Source organism: Chrysochloris asiatica, unplaced genomic scaffold, assembly GCF_000296735.1.
Source record: "Chrysochloris asiatica unplaced genomic scaffold, ChrAsi1.0 scaffold00236, whole genome shotgun sequence".
Taxonomy (NCBI): Eukaryota; Metazoa; Chordata; class Mammalia; order Afrosoricida; family Chrysochloridae; genus Chrysochloris; species Chrysochloris asiatica.
Window position 1 is genome coordinate 3,848,037 of NW_006408754.1, and position 19,114 is coordinate 3,867,150.

General features: G+C 39.5%; 1 protein-coding gene across 1 annotated transcript in view; it reads left to right on the forward strand.

The window, feature by feature from the left end:
• The window catches only part of CD47 (CD47 molecule), an 89,997-nt gene that overhangs the window by 48,254 nt on the left and 22,629 nt on the right, over positions 1-19,114 (forward strand). The window lies entirely within an intron of this gene.

Sequence of the window (19,114 nt, forward strand, 5' to 3'; positions counted from 1 at the left end):
GATATGGTCATCTGCTTTTGCTTCTTGGACATGTTTAATGTTTATCTGTGGCCCTAATAATTAATTAATCATGTGTTTTGGTAATTTTTTATGTTTTCTGATTACCTCCAGGAAGATGTGATCAGGATGTGGTCTTCCCTTTTCACTCTCCTTATTGCTTAACTCAGAGTAACTTTTTTGGGCCTCAGCGGTGGGCCGTTTGGGCCTCGGGCTGGTGGGTTGAGCCTAGGGCGGGCGGTTTGGGCCTCTGGGGGTCTGGGCGTCAGCGACTGGGCTGCAGGAGGGTTGGGCCTCAGGCGGGTGGTTTGGGCCTCATGGGGCCTGGGTATCAGCAGCTGGGTATTGGGCAGCTTGGGCCTCAGCGGGTGGGTTGGGCGGATTGGGCCTCGGGGGACCTGTGCCTCGGGGACTGGGCTGAGGGCGGGTTGAGTCTCAGGGGCACTGGGCCTTGTCATCCGGGCTATGCGGTGGGTTGGGCCTCAGGGGCCCTGGTCCTCTGCAACCTGGCTAGGCGATTTGGGCCTTGGTTGGGCCTGGGGCTTTGTGACCGGCCTGTGGGCGGGTTGGGCCTCAGGGCAGGCCTTGGCCTCAGTGGGAGTGTCTGGGCCTTGGGAGGGCCTTGGCCTCAGTGGGTGGGCCTGTGCCTTGGGCCTTCCTGAGCCTCGGAGGCTTGGCAGAGGGCTGGTCTAGGCTGGAGCAGTAGAGGGCTGGGGGTAATGGCTGCAGGGAGGTAATGTCTGTATTTGATGACATAAAAGATGCCTCTCTCAGTCTCTGTACCATGGGTACCCCGAATTTCCTGATATCCGTGCCGATATCCCTCTCTATTTGTTCGGCTTTGTTAGTTTATGCTTCCTTTTCTCTGGAAATGCAGCCTTCTAAGTGGGATTGCTCTAGCCCTGCATTCCAAGGTCTGCAGGGGGCAGAGGCAGTCGCAGGCACGGACGCGGAAGTGGGAGCCACGTGCAGGCAGGCAAAAGCTCCAAATGCCTGTAATTCCTCAGCAATTTGGTCTTTTAAAAAAACGAGTTCAGAATGTTGAAATATAAGATCTTATGTTTGTTCAAAGGCTCTCTGTCTGCTAGACAGAGGTTTCCTATGTGCGATTCTGCCCCTTTTCCCCGAGACTGCCCTACCTGAGCTGCTTGGTCATGGAAGTGCCGGGAGTCCTCTCTCCATTATCTTTTTATTCTATTTTTCCACTAACTTTTTTAAACCCATTGTACATATGGTATTGGTGGCATGGGGCAGTGCAAAACTGGCACCAGCCATCTCTCTCACAGAACTCCCTCCTTCTTGGCTGGGTTTGATAAATAATTGCAATGGTCATAAAGAACTCAGACACCAGAATCACAGGTATGGAGTTTATTAGGGAAATTGACAGGTTGCAGTTTAGGACCAGAAATGTTCAGGATGCAGAGATTTTCCAGTCAGGACAGTCTCTTCCCAGCCGTGCCAGCAGGCAGGCCTTGGTCTCTCACCCAAGAGCCTCTTGGCCTCTGCCCTGCTCCAGCAATGTTACAAAGCTCTTTTAGCACTACTGATTAATGCCCAAAGAATATTACACTCATCTATAGCTCTCAGTCCAAAGGCACTCAGCTCTAGCTCTCTAGGTCAGTCTTGTTCCTCCAGTTAAGGCCTAGAGGCACCCCACTCCATAAGTGAGCCTCCTGCCTTAAGGCACTCAGTTTTACTCATTCCGTGGGCCAGAATACCCTCCCTCATGCTTTGGCTCTTGGTTCTGCTGCTGCTTGGTTCCACTTCGCTGCTTCTCCTCTGGCATCATAACTCTGTCTTCTGGGTCAAGGACGTTTAGTGTGCAGGGGTCTCTGGGTCCAAATGACACAGTCCACTCCTGGCTCTTCTTTGATGGTAGTGAGAGTCCTCCCCACCCCACCCCCAGCTTCTGAGCTGGCTGATTTTATACCTAGCAGGAATGGCAAAGTTGACCCATTCCCTCATTAGAATACTAAGTTTTTATAATCTAATTAATCTTGTTAGCAATCACTCATAACTGAATCATGTAATTCTTTCAGCATCTTCTTTCTCCTTGTATTACCCAGACTCATCAAGAAACAGTTGTTTGGTGAAACTTACAAAGACTTTGGATAGAGGAATCCTATGAAGTAATTCACTTCATTGCAGGGAGAGGGGGATACCTATATATTCAATTTGCCCAACCTAGACTCACATTTGGTAAACCAAAACCAAACCCATTGCCATGAAGTCAGTTCTACATTTTCTGGGCTGTAATCTAATGGGATAGAGCCCTGATGGTGTTGTGGGTTATGTACTGGGTTTCCAACTACAAAGTCAGTGCTTCAATCCGAGCACTCAAACCTCAGGCCAAAGATTAAGCTATCTGTTCCCATAAAGATTTAGTCTTGAAAACCTTATATGGATTCATTGTAAATCAGTATTGACTTGTTGGCATTGGGTTTGTTTTTCTTGTTTGTTGTGTTTTTAAACTGTGGAAGTACATCACCAAGCCTTTTTCCCATGAGGCCTCTGGGTGAATTTGAACAATCAGCTTTTTGGTTAGTAGTCTGAGAGCAAACTGTTTGCATCAGCCAGGGACCTCTGTAGTTGAGGATACTTGATATTGTTGCTATTGTTGTTGAGCAGCATGGAGTCAGTTCCAACCCATAGTGGTGCTATATAGGGTTTCCAAGGAGTGACTGGTAAGCTTGAACTGCCTACCTTGTGGTTCAAACTGACTTTGCAGGCCAGCGCATTAACCCACAGCGCCATACCAGGACTCCCAGAGGATAATAGTAGCTATGCCATTTATCAAGCTCTTGTTCTTATGGTTAGCACTGTGTAAAGCACTCTACACCTGAAATTGTGTTTAATTCTCCAAAGAACTCTGTGAGTAGGTATTACTGTTATCATTTCCGTTTTATAGATAAACAAATGAGGCAAAACAAAGTTAAACAGTTTGCTCACAGTCGCCCAACTATTTTCTTAGTAGTAAAGGGATTTGAATAGGTGTTCCTCACCACCATGCTATCTCCCTATCTGGAATTGCTTTTGGGAAACATCTTTCTGTAAAGGGTGGACCTGCTACTTGTATCCATGTACACAACAGAGTAGATAGATTGTTATTGATTGAGCCTTCTGTGAACCTAATTTGTTTATTTATTCAGCAAATACCTATTTACAAGGTGCCTACTGATAGATAGCTAGGCATTGGTCTAAATTCTAGAGACTTGGAAATGAAACTCATATTGCCCCTGGCTTTGTAGCACTCACATTTCAGTGGAGGAAACATATATATATGCACGCTCTCTGCCTTCTGGTATATCTTCAGGGTAGACATGGATCTAAATCTATTTTTCTTTTGGTGCCCTTTATAAGATGCCTCTTGTGTATGGCCTAGAATTCTACCAGATAGGAAAGTACCTGTATTTTTGATGCTTAGCTAGTGCTTTTTAAAAATCTAGTGTATTTTAGTCCCTAAGGTATTAATAGTTGCTCAAACCCATGAATTTCAGTTTCCAGGCTTCTAGCTCCTCTTAACTTTCCTGGTTACAATATATGATCTATCCTAACTGCAGGGAGTTTGTTTCAGTGGTTTTTCTGACTCTGTAGATGATACCTCTCAGAGAAGCCAACACATTATTCCCTTACTTTGAGTATAAACAGATTTGTTTGTTGTATTGTGGTAAAAATATAGACGTATATATAACAAACGAAACACTTGACAATTCAACATTTTTACATGTGCAGTTCTGGTGTGGCACTGTAGGGTAAGCACTATACCTCAAGGTTGGTTTAAACCAAAAAGTTGTCAATTCAGACTCACCAGTCTCCTCAGAAACCCTATACAGGGTCACAATAAGTCGGAACAGATTCAAATGCATTTAGCAACAATAACAACTTAACAGTTCATTAATAACATTGTGTTTATCATGCTGTATGAACATAACCCCATACATTTCCAAATTATTCAACCACCAGTGCCGGGGTCTGGCCTCGACAAGGGGGTGAGTACCCGAAGATGGGGTGTCCAGCGATGATGGCGAGAGAGAGAGAGAGAAAAAAAAAAACAGACACACAGAAGGCAGAGAAAACAGATACAAAGAAGACAGACACACAGGCTTGAAGCAAGCTGCCAGACAGACTGCTCAGAGACTGACATCACACACAGAACTAGCACCCCATAACTCTAGGTGGGATATTTGAAAAGGCGAAAGAGAGAGAAAGAAACACTCGGAGACCAGAGCGGATAGAAGCTGACAGGCTGGTAGCCCAGATACAAACTGCGAGGCTGATGGCCTTTCTGCCCAGAAAGTATGGCTGCCCAGAATGTATCTCTGCCCAGATTGTATCCAGAACTATCTCTCCATCAGTCTTTTATTTCCTCTCTTTAGGGAAGAGATCTTTACAGAAGAAAAATGATATTATTCAGACAAGACAATGCCTAGTGATTCACAGAGACAATCTTTAAGATAAGTTAAGCCAGTAAACCTTACTTAAACCAATATTCCTTTCTTCCTTACTGGGTTTAACCTTCACTTGGATCAAACTGATTGAACCCAGGGTGGTCCGAGGGAGTTGCCCCCATTGTCCTTAATCCCATATTCCCAGAATTTACCACTCCACCCCAAGTGAATATACCCCGGGCAGTTCCTTTCCAGAGCCTGCCTGCTTAATCGCAGTAAACCTGTCCTTGTTCATCCTCTGAGGAAGTTTTACTGTCTTGGTTCTAGGGGGAATATCTTGACCTTAGAAACTTAGGGGAATATTGCATTTCTCTGTGGACATCCAGGGCTCATGTATGCAATTATTAACAAGCACAACTAAACAATCAGATGAGGGACAGTTTGCCAAGTCTGCTAGGTGGTCAGAGTCTGGTCCTCAGAGCCTGCGGCCTGTACGGTCCAGCACACTCGGGCCCACGTGGCCCCGAACTCCTGACCGGGTCAGCGTGGTCTACAACACACCAGTAACAAACCTAGTGACTCTCCTTGAGCAAAAACTCTCCGTTAACCCCTTCTTCCTACTAATAAACTTTGGTCTCTGTATATTTGCTCATTTCGTGTAGCAGTCATCCCTTAGTTGTCCTTTTGTGACTGGTTTATTTCATTCAATATGTTGTCAAGATTCCTCCATATTATGTATCAGGACTTCTTTATGGCTGAGTAATTGTATGTTATATAGACATGCCACGTTTTGTTTATTCCTTCATCTTTTGATGGACAAATTTTTTCCAGCCTTGAGCTGTTGGGAACAATGCTGCAATGAACATTGGGCTTGAACATTCCTGCTTTCAATTCTTTGAGTATATACCTAAGATTGTGATTGCTGTGTTGAACTTTCTTTAGGAACCACCAAACAATTTTCCACAGCGACTTTATGTTTTGCATTCCCACTAGCATTAGATGAGAGTTTCTCCCCATCCTCACCAATATCTGTTATATTCCACTTTGTTGTTTTGTTTTATCAGAGTCATTCTAGTAGTGGTGAAGTGGTATTGTATTGTGATTTCAATTTACATCTCTCTGGTGTGGCGCTGTAGGATAAGCACTGGGCTGCAAGGTCGGTTTGAACCACAAGGTTGGCAGTTCACACTCACCAATTCCTCCTTGGAAACCTTATACGGGGTCACTGTGAGTCAGAACCAACTCCATGTTGGCACACAATCACCACTACCACCACCACCTCTCAATGATTAATGATATCAAATGCTTTTTTTTATGCTTGTTGGTTATGTGTATATCCTCTGTAATGGAGTGTCTATTCAATTTCTTTGTCCGTTTTTTATTTTGGTTGTTGTTAACTACCGTCCAGTTGGTTCTGACTCAGTAATTGATAGTGTAGGGTTTCCAAGGAGCAGCTGGTGGTTTTGAACTTCTGACCTGTTGATTAGCAGACCAGTGCTTATCCTACAGCACCTTACCAGGATCTCTTGTTTTTGTAGGCTGTTAAGTATCCTGGTGTGATACTGTGGGTTAATGCACTAGACTGCAAAGTCGGTTTGAATTGCAAGGTTGGTGGTTCAAGCTCACCAGTTGCTCCTTCAAAACCCTCTACAGGGTCGCTATGGGTTGGAACCAACTTGATGGCACTTACCAACAACAACAACAAATATTAAATATTCTGGATATTAAATCTCTGTGATAAATGTTTTCCAAAAGTTTTCTCCCAGTCTTTAAGTGTCACCACTTTGTTAATAAAGTCTTTTAGTGCCGATACATTTTTAATTTTGATATATTCCAGTATATTTAATCTTTCACTGCGCGTATTTTTGGTGTCATATCTAAGAATTCATTGTTAAAAAATAGAACCTGAAGCATTGCCCCTATGTTTTCTCATAAAAATTTTATGGAGTTATTTCTCACATTAGGTCTTTGATCCATTTGAAGTTAATTTTTATTGTATGTCTATCATAATACCAGGTCTAAGCTGTTTTGATTACTGTAGATTTTGTAGGCTTTGAAATTAGGAAAAGTAAGTCCTCTTACGTTGTTCATGTTTTTCAAGATTTGTTTATTTGAGGCCATTTAACATCCTTGTGTGGCACTGTGGGTTAATGTGCCAGACTGTAAAGTTGCTTTAAACTGTAAGGTCAGCAGCTCAAGCTCACCAGTCGCTCCTCAGGAACCCTATGCAGGGTTGCTATGGGTCAGAACTGACTCAACAGCACTTCACAACACCAATAACATAATTTGGATTATTTATATGCTCTTTTCCATATCTACCAAAATGGTAGTTAGAATTTTAATGGGGATTGTGTTGCATCTCTTACTTTGGGTAATATGACAACTTGACATAATTAAAGTCTTCCAAAATCCATGAACATGGAATGTCCTTCCATGTGTTTATGCTCTTTGTTTTTCTTAAACATCTTTTGGCAATGCTCCATAGTTTTCAGTATTCAAAATTTTCAACTTCCTAGTTAAACTTATTTCTAGGTATTTGATTCTTATAGATGCTATTGAACATGGAATTGTTTCCTTAATTTGCTTTGCAGAATGTTCATTGCTAGACTATAGGAACTCAACTAATGTTTGTGTACTGACCTTGTATCCTGCCATTTTGCTGAATCCACTTATTAGCTCTGATAGCTTTCTTGTGAAAGCTTTCATTTGTATGTGCGTATTCATGCCATCTGTAAAAAGGGATAGTTTTACTTCTTCTTCCTTCTTTTTTTTCTTGACTAGGACTTTTAGTACAAGTTGAATTGTTGTTGTTGTCAGATTATGGATAGCCATATTAAATAATTCACTGCACCGGAGCTCTGGTAGCGTAGTGGTTACGAATCGGGCTGCGAACCTTAAGGTCATCGGTTCGAAACTACCAGCCGCTCCGCGGGAGAAAGATGAGGCTTTCTACTGCCGTAAAGATTTACACCCTTGGAAAACCCTGTGCAGGGTCGCTATGGGTCGACCGACTCGACGGCACTTAACAACAACAACAACAACACTTTCCAGTATTTTTGTCGTTAAGTGCCGTGACGTCGTTTCCAACCCATAGTGACCCTGTATAGGGTTTCTGAGGAGCGGCTGGTGAGCTTGAATCTCTGACCTTGCAATTCAAATTGACCTTGCAGTCTAGGCATTAACCCAGAGCACCATGCCATGACTCTACAATGTTGAATATCAGTCATATAAGTGGTCGTTCTTGTCTTGTTCCTGATTTTTCTCCATTGAGTGTGATGTTAGTTTCTTTATACCAGAGCTATAGCTTGAGTCATGACTCATGATGCCATTGATCCTACTGAAGTAGGACCTAAAGCCACACCAGGACTTGGTGGGCTACAGACCATCAGGAAGACCTTAGAAGAATTGATGCATTTGAGATATGGTGTTGGGGAGGAGAATACTGAAAGTACCATGGGCTGCCAAAAGAACCAGTAGATCTGTGTTGGAAGAAGTACAGCCAGAGTGTATCTTGGAGGTCAGGATGGCCAGACTTCATCTCTCATACTTCGGACATACATGTCAGGAGGAACCCATAACTGGAGAAAGATATGTTTGGTAGGGTCAGAGAAAAAGAGGAAGACCCCAGTTAGATGGATTGGTAAAGTAGAAACATCAGTGATCTCAAGTGTGGCAACAATTGTGAGGTTAGCAAAGGACCGGGAAGTGTTTCGTTCTCTTGTGCATAGGGTCACTATGAGTCGATACTGACTTAATGGCACCTAACAACAAAGACCATGTTTTGAAAGCAGAGGTATGTTATAGGAAAATGTTCTTACTAGCTACCTTCACATTTAACTTTAACTTCTGAATCTCTGTGTTTGGCAGACAGCTTAGATATTGCCAGAATCAAACACTGAGCCTTATGGAAGACAGAAGTCTCTATTAGTATTGCATTTTTGAAAACTATACCAATCAGTTTCCCACTTCACTGATAATTACATTTTTGGCTTATTTTCAGAGTTCTTTTTCCGCACACTTTCAACATCAATGACAAGATTTTTCTGTCATTTCATTGGTCGATAATGATTTCTAGTACTGCCCTCTAGTCCCTACAAAGGTCCAACTCCATTATTGGTCATTGATGTGCGCCCTCAAGTTATTTCAACTCATAGCAACCCTACATAGGATTTTGGTGGGTTTGAACTGTTAACCTTGCAGCTAGCTCTCCAGGACTTACCCGACAGTGCCACCCTAAATTGTAGGAGACACAGTTGTCTGTTCTTCCTTTCTTTCTAACTTTTGTTGTATACAGGGTTTCCTCACTTTGTGCAAAATTGTAGGAATGTAAAAATGACTTTGCAAGCTGAAATTATGCAAAGTAATATTAATAATAAATGGGAAAAAAATACCAATGTTCCATGACCATTAAAATTCCCCCCCCCCCAAAAAAAAAAATAGAACTCAGTTACAAAGTACAACTAATATTTAGTGGTTTGGCACTGTGGGTTAATGCACAAGACTGCAAAGCCATTTGAACTACCAGGTTCAGCGGTTTCAACTTCACCAGCTGCTCCTTGGTAACCCTATATAGGGTTGCTATGGATCAGAACCGACTTGAAGGCACATAACAACAACAACAATATTTAGTACACAATAATTTAAAGCATATTATTGTTTTATTTTCTGTAGAAAACATATCAAGAATTGTTTGAAAAACATTCCTTTCTTCTTATTGTCTAATTTAGGATATAGAACAAGTATCTTTTCTATGCCTTGGTAAAAGCTGTTTGAATCAGCTGCCAATATTTTGTTTCTTGCATTTTCAATGTCATGGAATTTCTCTGAGTTCCTTTAATGTGAAGTTTTTTTTCTGCCAAAGTCCCTACCTCTGGGATGTTTTCATTCTCCTTGTCACAACTGCTTTTCTCATGTATTGCCTTCACTAAGTTCCCCTGACTACTCTTCGAGAGCCTCTTGAGTGACAGTTGTGTCAACATTTCTGTAGATAGCTATTTCTTCTGTAACTCTAATTTATGTGCTATTTGAATTTCACTTCCAGCATGATTATAACTATTTGTTTTGTTGTTTTTTCAGCTTAGTTGCCCAGTTCCCATATTTGATATTTATTGTAAATTGCCACATGGGTTTGTCTCTGGATTACATAGCTACCCATCTTGCTGTCTGTGTGTGAACTGCTTGTTTGAAAGACGTGACATAGCTGTATTGATCGGGATGTACATCTGTTATTTACATAGTGAGTTGTGAGCTGAAGAAATAGCAGTGAAGTTTACACTTGGTGTAGTTACAGTTAATATCTTTTGGTAATTGAAATGTGATTCATGTTTTTTGGGAAGATTGATATTTAACTAAACTGTGGTATTTGAAATTCATGTACATTAGGACCACCCAAAGCAAGGGTTGCCTGTCTGTTTTTTTAAATGGGTGTCTTCTAGGCATAATATATGTCATCAAACATTAGAAAATGTTCTAGTCCTGACCCAAGATTATTCTCTTAGGACTTTGGTTACTGCTCAGAGGTATTTGGTTAGTTGTTGCTGTAGATGCTGTTGTTGGGAAATTCAAAAGAAAAAAGTTCTCCATCACAACAACCTTGAGCTTTCTGCTAAGTACTTGAGTTTAATCTTGAGGGCTAGGTACATATTGAAAGCAATTAGTCCATGCACAAAAAACATATTTAAGAGAAATAATGGAACAGGGAATTTCTTTGAATATTAGAACAATCTTTCTGAAGAAGTTAGGAAATATGTGTAATATACCAGGAGAAGTCTATACAGGAATAATAATTATTATAATTATTATTACAAAGAGTCATTCTACAGAGAGATTTATTTATGCTATTGTATTCTGTTCAACAGTCTTGAACTCCCAGTGTATTCTCATGGTCCTGTCCACATAAGTATCATTTTCAGTTATTAAATAATATAGTTTTATTGTAGGAGGAACCAAACAAAACTATAGCTCAACATTTTACTTGTTTATAGCAATTTAGTTGCTATTCCCCTGACTGCTTTCCAAATCCATACATCGCAACTTCCTACGTATACCTCATCCACAAGATCACAAGTCTGAAATTGAAAGGAAGTTAGTGTTTTACACTCCTCTTTAGTATTTCATAAGCAAAGTCCTGACTGCAGGAAGGCTGTTTTTTTTTTTAACTCCTCAGTCCTACAGACTGGGAATGTGATTTCTAGTAAGTATTCATTGTAACTAAGTATTTCTTCAAAGCAAATTAGATAGTGTATGGTGTTTATTATATTACTTGCTATAAGAAAAAAAAATGTATATGTTTCCATTTGTTGTTGTTTGTGAAGCGCCATCGAGTCGGTTCTGACCCATAGGGACCCTGTATAGGGTTTCCAAGGAGCAGCTGGTAAACTTGAACCTCTTTACTAGGAGAAGATAAAAGAAGTTTGATACAGGAAGCAAGTGTAAATTGCTATAATTTGATGACTTTGATGTTGGTTATGGATGTAGTAGCTCACAATAGCAACCGAGAGGGAAGGACTCTTCCTACCAAGGATTAAATTTATCCCCTCTATCCACAGGGTTGATAGGGACAGGCACCTTAGACATTAGCTACATAACATGGGGGCAGAGGGTGGAGGATGGGCTATAAAGGCACAAAGTGACTGGCTTGCCAGTTTTCAGGAGGGAGTTTAGTTTCAGAGCAAGTGGGAGAAGGTAGAATCCCCTCTGAATAGTTTTCATCTAGTCTAGATGGCGCTGATTAAAAGACATGGGGATCGGATTCTCCTGATTCAATAGGGAGTAACTGTTATCATGACTAATTGCAATCTTCGCAACTGTAAAGGGGGGAGTAGTTAATCTTACATTCCAAGAACTGAGGATCCTAAGACCATTAAGAGAAAAGAACATGAATGGAGTGTGGGATCCTAACCAGAGAAGCAGTGACACCAGAGATTGAGGCAAAGGTGGTGTGACATGGAAAGATAAAGCAGCTGAGGACTCTAGACTCATAGAAAGAGAAAGGTTGTGTGCTGGTGGGCAGGAGGCTGTCTTGCAAAATGTGCCCTTTGGTTGTTTAAACGATTATATATTCTTGTGTGTTTTTGTGTACAAAACAAAACAAAACAAAATAAAAAAAATACAAGGAGGAAATAGAGGCAAATACTGTTAACTGATGGTGCATGGAGGGGATTATAATCTCTGCAGTGAAACAAAATACTATTGGTTGAATGCAGAGCCGATGTTCTCCCATGTAAACGATCCCTCAAGTCACAATAAAAGCTTTTAAAAAATAAAACTTTATTAAAAGGTTTGGAACTAGTGAGAGGTCAAAGTCCACAGTCTACTTCTAATAAAACTTTATCTCTCATTAAAAAAACAAAACAAAAACAGCATGGAACAAGTATCTGTCCTCCTCTGACTTCACTGGGAAGAAGGAGAATCAAACTCAGCCCAAGTCTGAATCCTTTGAAACAGGGGTCATACATTCTTCTACTCTCCAACTTTCTTTACCAATTCTGACACCAACTGTCCCTCCCATAGCACTCTCTACTTCAATAATTCATTGCAATGGCCACACAGAACTCACAGACAATAGTCATGACTATAGAGTTTTTAAGGAAGTTAACAGGTTAAAATTCAGGGTCAGAAATGTATAGGATACAGTTCTTTGATCAGGACATCCTGTTATCTGTCATGCACATAGTAGGCCTCTCTCTGGCTCTTGGCCCATTGGTCTGACCTCTGCCCTGCTCTGGCAAGGTTACAGAGCTCTTTTAGCATTGTTGATAAATGCCCAAAGGGCACTCTACTTTGTTATAAGCCTCATTCGAAAGGCCCTTGGTTCTGGATCCCCTAATTAAGTGCCTGGAGGCACCCCACTTCAAAATTGAGTCTCATGCCTGAACGCACTCAGCTGTACTCACTCTGTGCTGTGGGAAGCCCATCACTCTGTCTTGTGCTCTGACTCTGGGTCCTGCTACTGCTGCCTTTCTTCCACTCCTCTGCTGCTTGTCGGATGTTACAGGTTTCTGTACCTGGACTGAAGAGGTTCAATGTGTAGGGATCCCAGAGACCAAAGGACACACTCCATTACTGGCTCATTTTAAACACAACAAGATGGCAAAATTGACCAATTCCTATATTAAAGTTCAAAGTTTTTACAGTCACAGTTAACCCCGTTAACAATAACTCACAACTGAATCATCAGCATCTTCCATCCACCATCTCTTACCCAGACCCATCAGGCAAAAGGTGGTAGGTGGGAGTTACAAAGACTATAGATTGTTGTTTGGTGCTGTCAGGTTAATTCCAACTAAAGTGGCCTTATGTACAACAAAATGAAACACTGTCCATCCTCAAAATCATCATTAGAGACCACTGATTCTACCATTGTGCCATTAGAGCCCAAGTTGTTGGGGTCTTCTTTCACTGACCCTCCACTTTACCAAGCATGATGTTGTTCTCCAGAGACTGGTCCCTCTTGACAGCATGTTGAAGTATGAGAGACAGTCTCGCCATCGTGGCTTTACTTCTTCTAACACAGATTCATTTGCACTTTTGGCAATCTATGTTACTTGTAGTATTCTCCAAAACCATAGCTCAAACGCATCAATTCTTCTATGCTTTTCCTTATTCATTGTCAAACTTTCACATGCGTATGAGTCTTTTGAAAATACCATGGCTTGGAGAAGGTGCACCTTTAGTCCTCAAACTGACCTCTTTGTTTTTGAACACTTTAAAGAGATCTTATGCAGCAAATATGTCTAATGCAACATACCATTTAATTTCTTGACTACTGTTTCCATGAATGTTGATAGTGGATCTAAGCAAAATGAGTAATTGACAACTTCAATCTCTTCTCCATTTATTGTGAAGTTATTTGTTGTTCCAGTGGTGAGGATTATTGTTTTCTTTACATTGAGGTGGAACCCACATCAAAGGCTATGTATGGTCTTTGATCTTCATCAGTAAATATTTGAAGTCCTGCTCACTTCCGTCAAGCAAAGTTGTATCGCTGCATATTGCAGGTTGTTAATGAATCAGCCTCCAATCCTGATGCCACATTTTTCTTCTTGTAATCCAGCTTCTCAGGCTATTTGCTCAGATACAGATTGAATAAATATGATGAAAGAATACAGTCCTGGCACACACCTTTCCTGATTTTAAACCATTCAGTGTCCTCTTGTTCTGTTAAACAACTGCTCCATGGTCTATATCCAGAAACCTCATGAGCACAAATAATTGTTCCAGAATCTCTGTTATCCACAATATTGTCCACAGCTTGTCATGATAATTGTCAGAAACCTTTGCATAGTCAATAAGGCACAGGTAAATATCTTTCTGTTATTCTCTGCTTTCAGCCAAGATCCATCTCATATCTGCAGTGATATCTCTCATTCCATGTTCTCCTCTGAAACCAGCTTCAACCTCTGGCAGTTCTCTGGCAGAGTACTTTTGCAGACATTTTAAAAGTATCTTAGGAAATTTTAACTTGAGTATGATGTTAATGCTATTGCTTGAGATTTCCGTCTTCCATTGGGCCACTTGTCTTTGAAATGGGCACAAATATGGATCTCTTCCATTCAGTTGACCAGGTAGTTGTCTTTAAAATTTCTTGGCATAGATGAGTGAGCACTTCCAGGGCTGCATAGTTTGTTCAAAGATTTCAACTTGCATTCCATCAGTTTATGGAACCTTGGGTGTTTTTTTTTTGCCAATGTCTTCAGTTGACATTGGACTTCTTCCAAAGTACCATTGGCTCTTGATCATATGCTACCTCTTGAAATGGTTGAACATTGACTATTTCGTTTTGGTACAGTGATGCTCTGTATTCCTTCCATCTTCTTCTGAGGCTTTATGCATCTTTCAATATTTTGTCCATAGAATCCTTTAATATTGCAAGTTAAAGCTTGAGTTCTTTCTTCAGTTCTTTAAGCTTAAGAAATGCTGAGTGTGTTCCCTTGTGTTTTTCTAACTCCAGGTCTTTGCACATTTCAATATAATTATTGACTTTGCCTTCTCAAGCTGCCCATTGAAAAATTCTGTTCCGCTGTTTTACTTCCTCATTTCTTCTATTTGTTTTAGCATCTCTTTGTTGGATCATTTTGGTCTTTTCCTTCTTTATTGTCTTCTTCATTATGTTTTGCTTTCTTCCTGAATGATGTTATCGATCATCCCACAGTTCTTCTGGTATTTAGTTATTGGTGTCAAGTGCATGAAATCTCTTCTTGAAATGATTTCTGAATTCAGGTGGCATATGTTCAAAGCTATCTTTTGGCTCTTGTGGATTTGTTTTAATTTTCTGTAACTTCAGCCTGAACTTGTGTATGAGCAATTGGTGGTCTGGCCTTGTTTTGGCTGATGATATGGAGCTTTTTACACCATCTCTTTCCACAGATGTAGTCAGTTTGATTTCTGTGTATTCCGTCTGGTGAGGTCCATGTGTATAATTGTCTTTTATGTTTAAAAAAGGTATTTGTAATGAATAAGTCATTGGTGTTGCAAAATTTTATCATAAAATCTCTAGCATTGTGTCTTATCACCAAGGCCATATTTTCCAACTGTTTATAACCTTCACATTCCAATCACACGTAATTATCACTACATCTTGAGTGCATGTTTGATCAATTTCAGACTGACTAAGTTGGTAGAATTATTCAATTTCATTATCACTAGCTTTAGTGGTTGGTACATAAATTTAAATAATAGTGGTTTTAACTGGTCTTCCTTGTAAGGGTACAGACATTATCCTATCACAGAGAACAGTATACTTTATGATAGATCTTGAAATGTTCTTTTGATAATGAATGCAATGCCATTCCTCTTCAGTTTGTTATTCTCAGCATAGTAAACTACAGGATTGCCAGACTACAGATAGCCATATTAAATAATTCACTGTCCCACACTTTCCAGGTGTTGTTAAGTGCCATTGGGTCAGTTCTGACTCATAGCAACCTTGTATAGGGTTTCCGAGGAGCAACTGGTGAGTTTGAACCTCTGACCTTGTGCTTAAAACCGACCTTTCAGTCCATTGCATTAACATACAGTGCCACACCAGGACTCCTCACACTTCACATGCCTACTGAACTAATTTTACAAAGTCTTCATTTTTAAAAAATTGTACATTAAATATTTTTTAAATCATTAATTACTTAAATTGTATTATTTTAAAAATATCTAAAATTTAATTTTAAATGTCATCAGATATGTTTTATTCTCCATCATAACTTTTCTGGAGTTGTCAGAAAATAGCACTATAATAGTAAACCCAAACACATACCTTCCTTTATGATTTGTTCTTAATTGGATACGTATTGTCTATGATTTGCTAATCACTAATCACTTAGTAAAGGAGCTCTGGTAGCGTAGTGGTTACGAATCAGGCTGCGATCCGCAAGGTCAGCAGTTCGAAACTACCAGCGGTTCTGCGGGAGAAAGATGAGGATGTCTGCTCCCGTAAAGATTTACAGCCTTGGAAACCTTGTGTAGGGTCTCTATGAGTTGGAACCAACTCCACGGCACATCACAACAACAACAATAATCACTTAGTAAGGGAGCATCTAAATGTCATGTCGTTGAGCATGTCCTTTATTTCCTTCAGACATTGAATTCTTAGATTTTTGTTTTTCTTTAACATAGAACTACAGTCTGTGTCAGACTATATGGATCTGTCAGATTCTGTCTTTGTAATCATTGGAAAACTAAGGTATTATAGTTGATTTATCAGACTGAGTTGATAATTTCATTATATTTCATCAATCACAACTTATATTCTGTTTATATCAGTGACAAGAAAACCTAATTCAGTATCTGTTCATAACTTTGCAAGTCTTAGATCTGGGGCTGTAGGATAAGTACTGACTGCTAACTACAAGGTCAGTGGTTCAAAATCTCCAGGCACTCCTCAGAAACTCTATACAGTGTTGCCAGGTGTCAGAACTGACTCAGTACCTCTAAACAACATCAACATGTATTGTATTAGCTGTTTCAGGTGGGTAGAGGTACCTGTTGCTACTTTTCTTTCCTGTGAAAGATTAAATATAGAGGGGCTTTGGGGGGCTAGAGTAGACCTACATCTTTTATTGAACTGCAGAAGAGAATCTGGAAGTAACACATCATCACCTCCACACCCAGCACACATACTTACACATTAGAATATAAGGACCTCAAATAAGTAATGTTTGTCTTTTTGTTCACAATCTTTTTCTCGATAATGATCGTCATATACTGTAATGCTCAGTCATTATGTATTGTATAAAGGGACCTTCCACTTGTACCTTGATTTGGACTAATAAATGGGTCTGGTACATCGCAGACACACAGTAAATTAGAGAACGAAGGAATTAACTCGCCTAATTTACTTTTGAGAAGTAACTTATTAAACTTAATTTTCAACTAAAAGGAAAAATTCTATAATTCCTCACTTGTTGCCAAAAATGTCATGTTGCCTACCTTTATATTGATTTTCCTCTGTAAGACAGCATTTAGGATTTGAATTTTTGTTAAAAATATAAATATTATTATTCCTCATATGTTTTATTTTGCATGTTGATTTTCAGTACTTGTAGCAGAGAGAAATCTTTAAAAGCATGCAAATTTTAAAAATTGTATAAATAGAATATCTTGCCAAGTAGATAGAAAATAATAGCAGGAAGTCTGATAGAGCCTGCTGTTAAGAGCACATTAAATTATCTTAATGCTAAGCATTTTGGGAATTACTTGGATTTATTTTCTTTGTTACATTTAACATTTTGTTAAATTTCATTGATAAGATCCACCTGTTGAAGTATAAGAAAAGAATATCAGTTAAATGTCGTGGGAATTTTGTGGCGCTGTTGGAGAAGCACTAGACTGACAACCACAAGGTTGGTGGTTCAAACCCATCAGTCACTCCTTGGAAACCCTACACAAAGTCACTGTGAGTCAGAACCAACTTGACAGCACTTAACAACAACACCTTGGCATCTATATCAGATTCATCCCTTGCCTTGTAGTTGGATGACCAAACTGACAATTGAACTAAACAACAAACTACTAAACAACTTGCTGTGGGTTCTGGTAAAATCTGGCCATTGTGAGAAAAGAAAGTTGGACAAAATAAACTTTTTTTAAAGGCTCATTAAGAAAACTATTCTATAATCTCTCGTTTACTTAAGAAGATCTCACGGATATATATGTTAGAAATGGATCTTTCAACAGTAACTAAAAAATATAGTGTTCTTGCATTCAGAGAGAAAAGAACATTTAATGGTAGAACACTATCAGCAATAATATTTTGTGTTGTTTTTATTGGTGGTGGTGGCATTGTTTTTCTCTATAAATCTTCTAAATTTGAAGAGATTGAAGTTTATATGACGTTCAAACACTTTATTTTTGTTAATAATGACAAAAATCAGGCATTCTTGCATGAAATTTGTCTGGACTCCAAGGTGAATTCTTACTGCTTGATCTTAGTAACTTTCTTACGCATTGAATTAAACATTAAAGAATCCCTAGTCAATGTTCGATTGATTGTGAGGTACATTTGAAACAGATTCTATTTTATTATTATCTTTTGCAGAACTTTTAAGACCCATATAGATAACAATATTCATGGGATTGAAATGGGAAACATTCTAAATAAAATTCCATTTTCTACCTGTTCCTATGCTTTTTGTGGCCTGTACACTCAATTTTATCATAGTTAGTGTCTGAACCTAGGAAATAAGAAAACTGAAAACTCTTTCTATGCCTTCTAAAAAAGCAGGGATATGACAGAATAGCAGTCACATAAATTCCAAGGCTTGATGGAGAGAACAAATCACATAAAAACTTGGCAGTTCTTAACTCATTTCAGATTAATGTGGACTTCAGAGTCATCTTCAAGATTGAAAATTTATTAGTATTCCCTCTCTCCATAAGGATCCCTGGTGTTTCTGAGGTTGAAAAGTGCTGGACTACTAACTGCAAAGTTGGTAGTTCAAATCCACCAGCCACTACTTGAGAGAAAGATGAGGCTTTCTGCTTCCATAAAGTTTTACAGTCTCAAAAACCCTATATAGGGTTGCTATTACTCAGAGCACCTTTTAGAGGAATGATTTAAATACTAACTGTGACACTGTGGGTTAATGTGCTAGACTGCAGAATCGGTTTGAACCACAAGGTCAGTGGTTCACATGCTGCTCCTTAGAAGCCCTACACAGGGTCAATTTGGGTCAGAATTGACTCAACAGCATTTAACAACTACAACATAATAAAGAAGTCCTGTAGATAAGCACTGGACTACTAACTGCAAGTTTAATGGTTCAAAGCTGCCAGCTGCTCCTAGGAAACCCAGTAGAGGTTGATGTGAATCAGAACCGTCTTGACATCACTTAACAACAACAGCAAAACATTAAAGTTGATTTTTCCCTTCCTCAGAACAGTGAGTCATTGATTACTGGCATGTAGAATACCCAAATGGGGATGACAGTCAAAAGAATCTTAATTACACTCTGTTTATCTCTTCTACTCGTCTGCTTACAAGTTACCTTTAACAATTGTCTTCATAAAAATTTAATTTTAACACTAACCTAAAATCTCCAAGACAGTGAATATTAAAAGAAAGAGTATTTTTGGGTTATCCAGCTCATAATGCTTTCATGAAAGGTATGAGATACTTGAGACAAGAGCTGGTATCAGAAGCAATAGCATGTGTGATGAGTCTTATTCAGCTCTTTAGTTAATTTTTATTAAGTTATTTTGCATGAATCAATTTAAGCATGCTTTGCCTTTGGTGT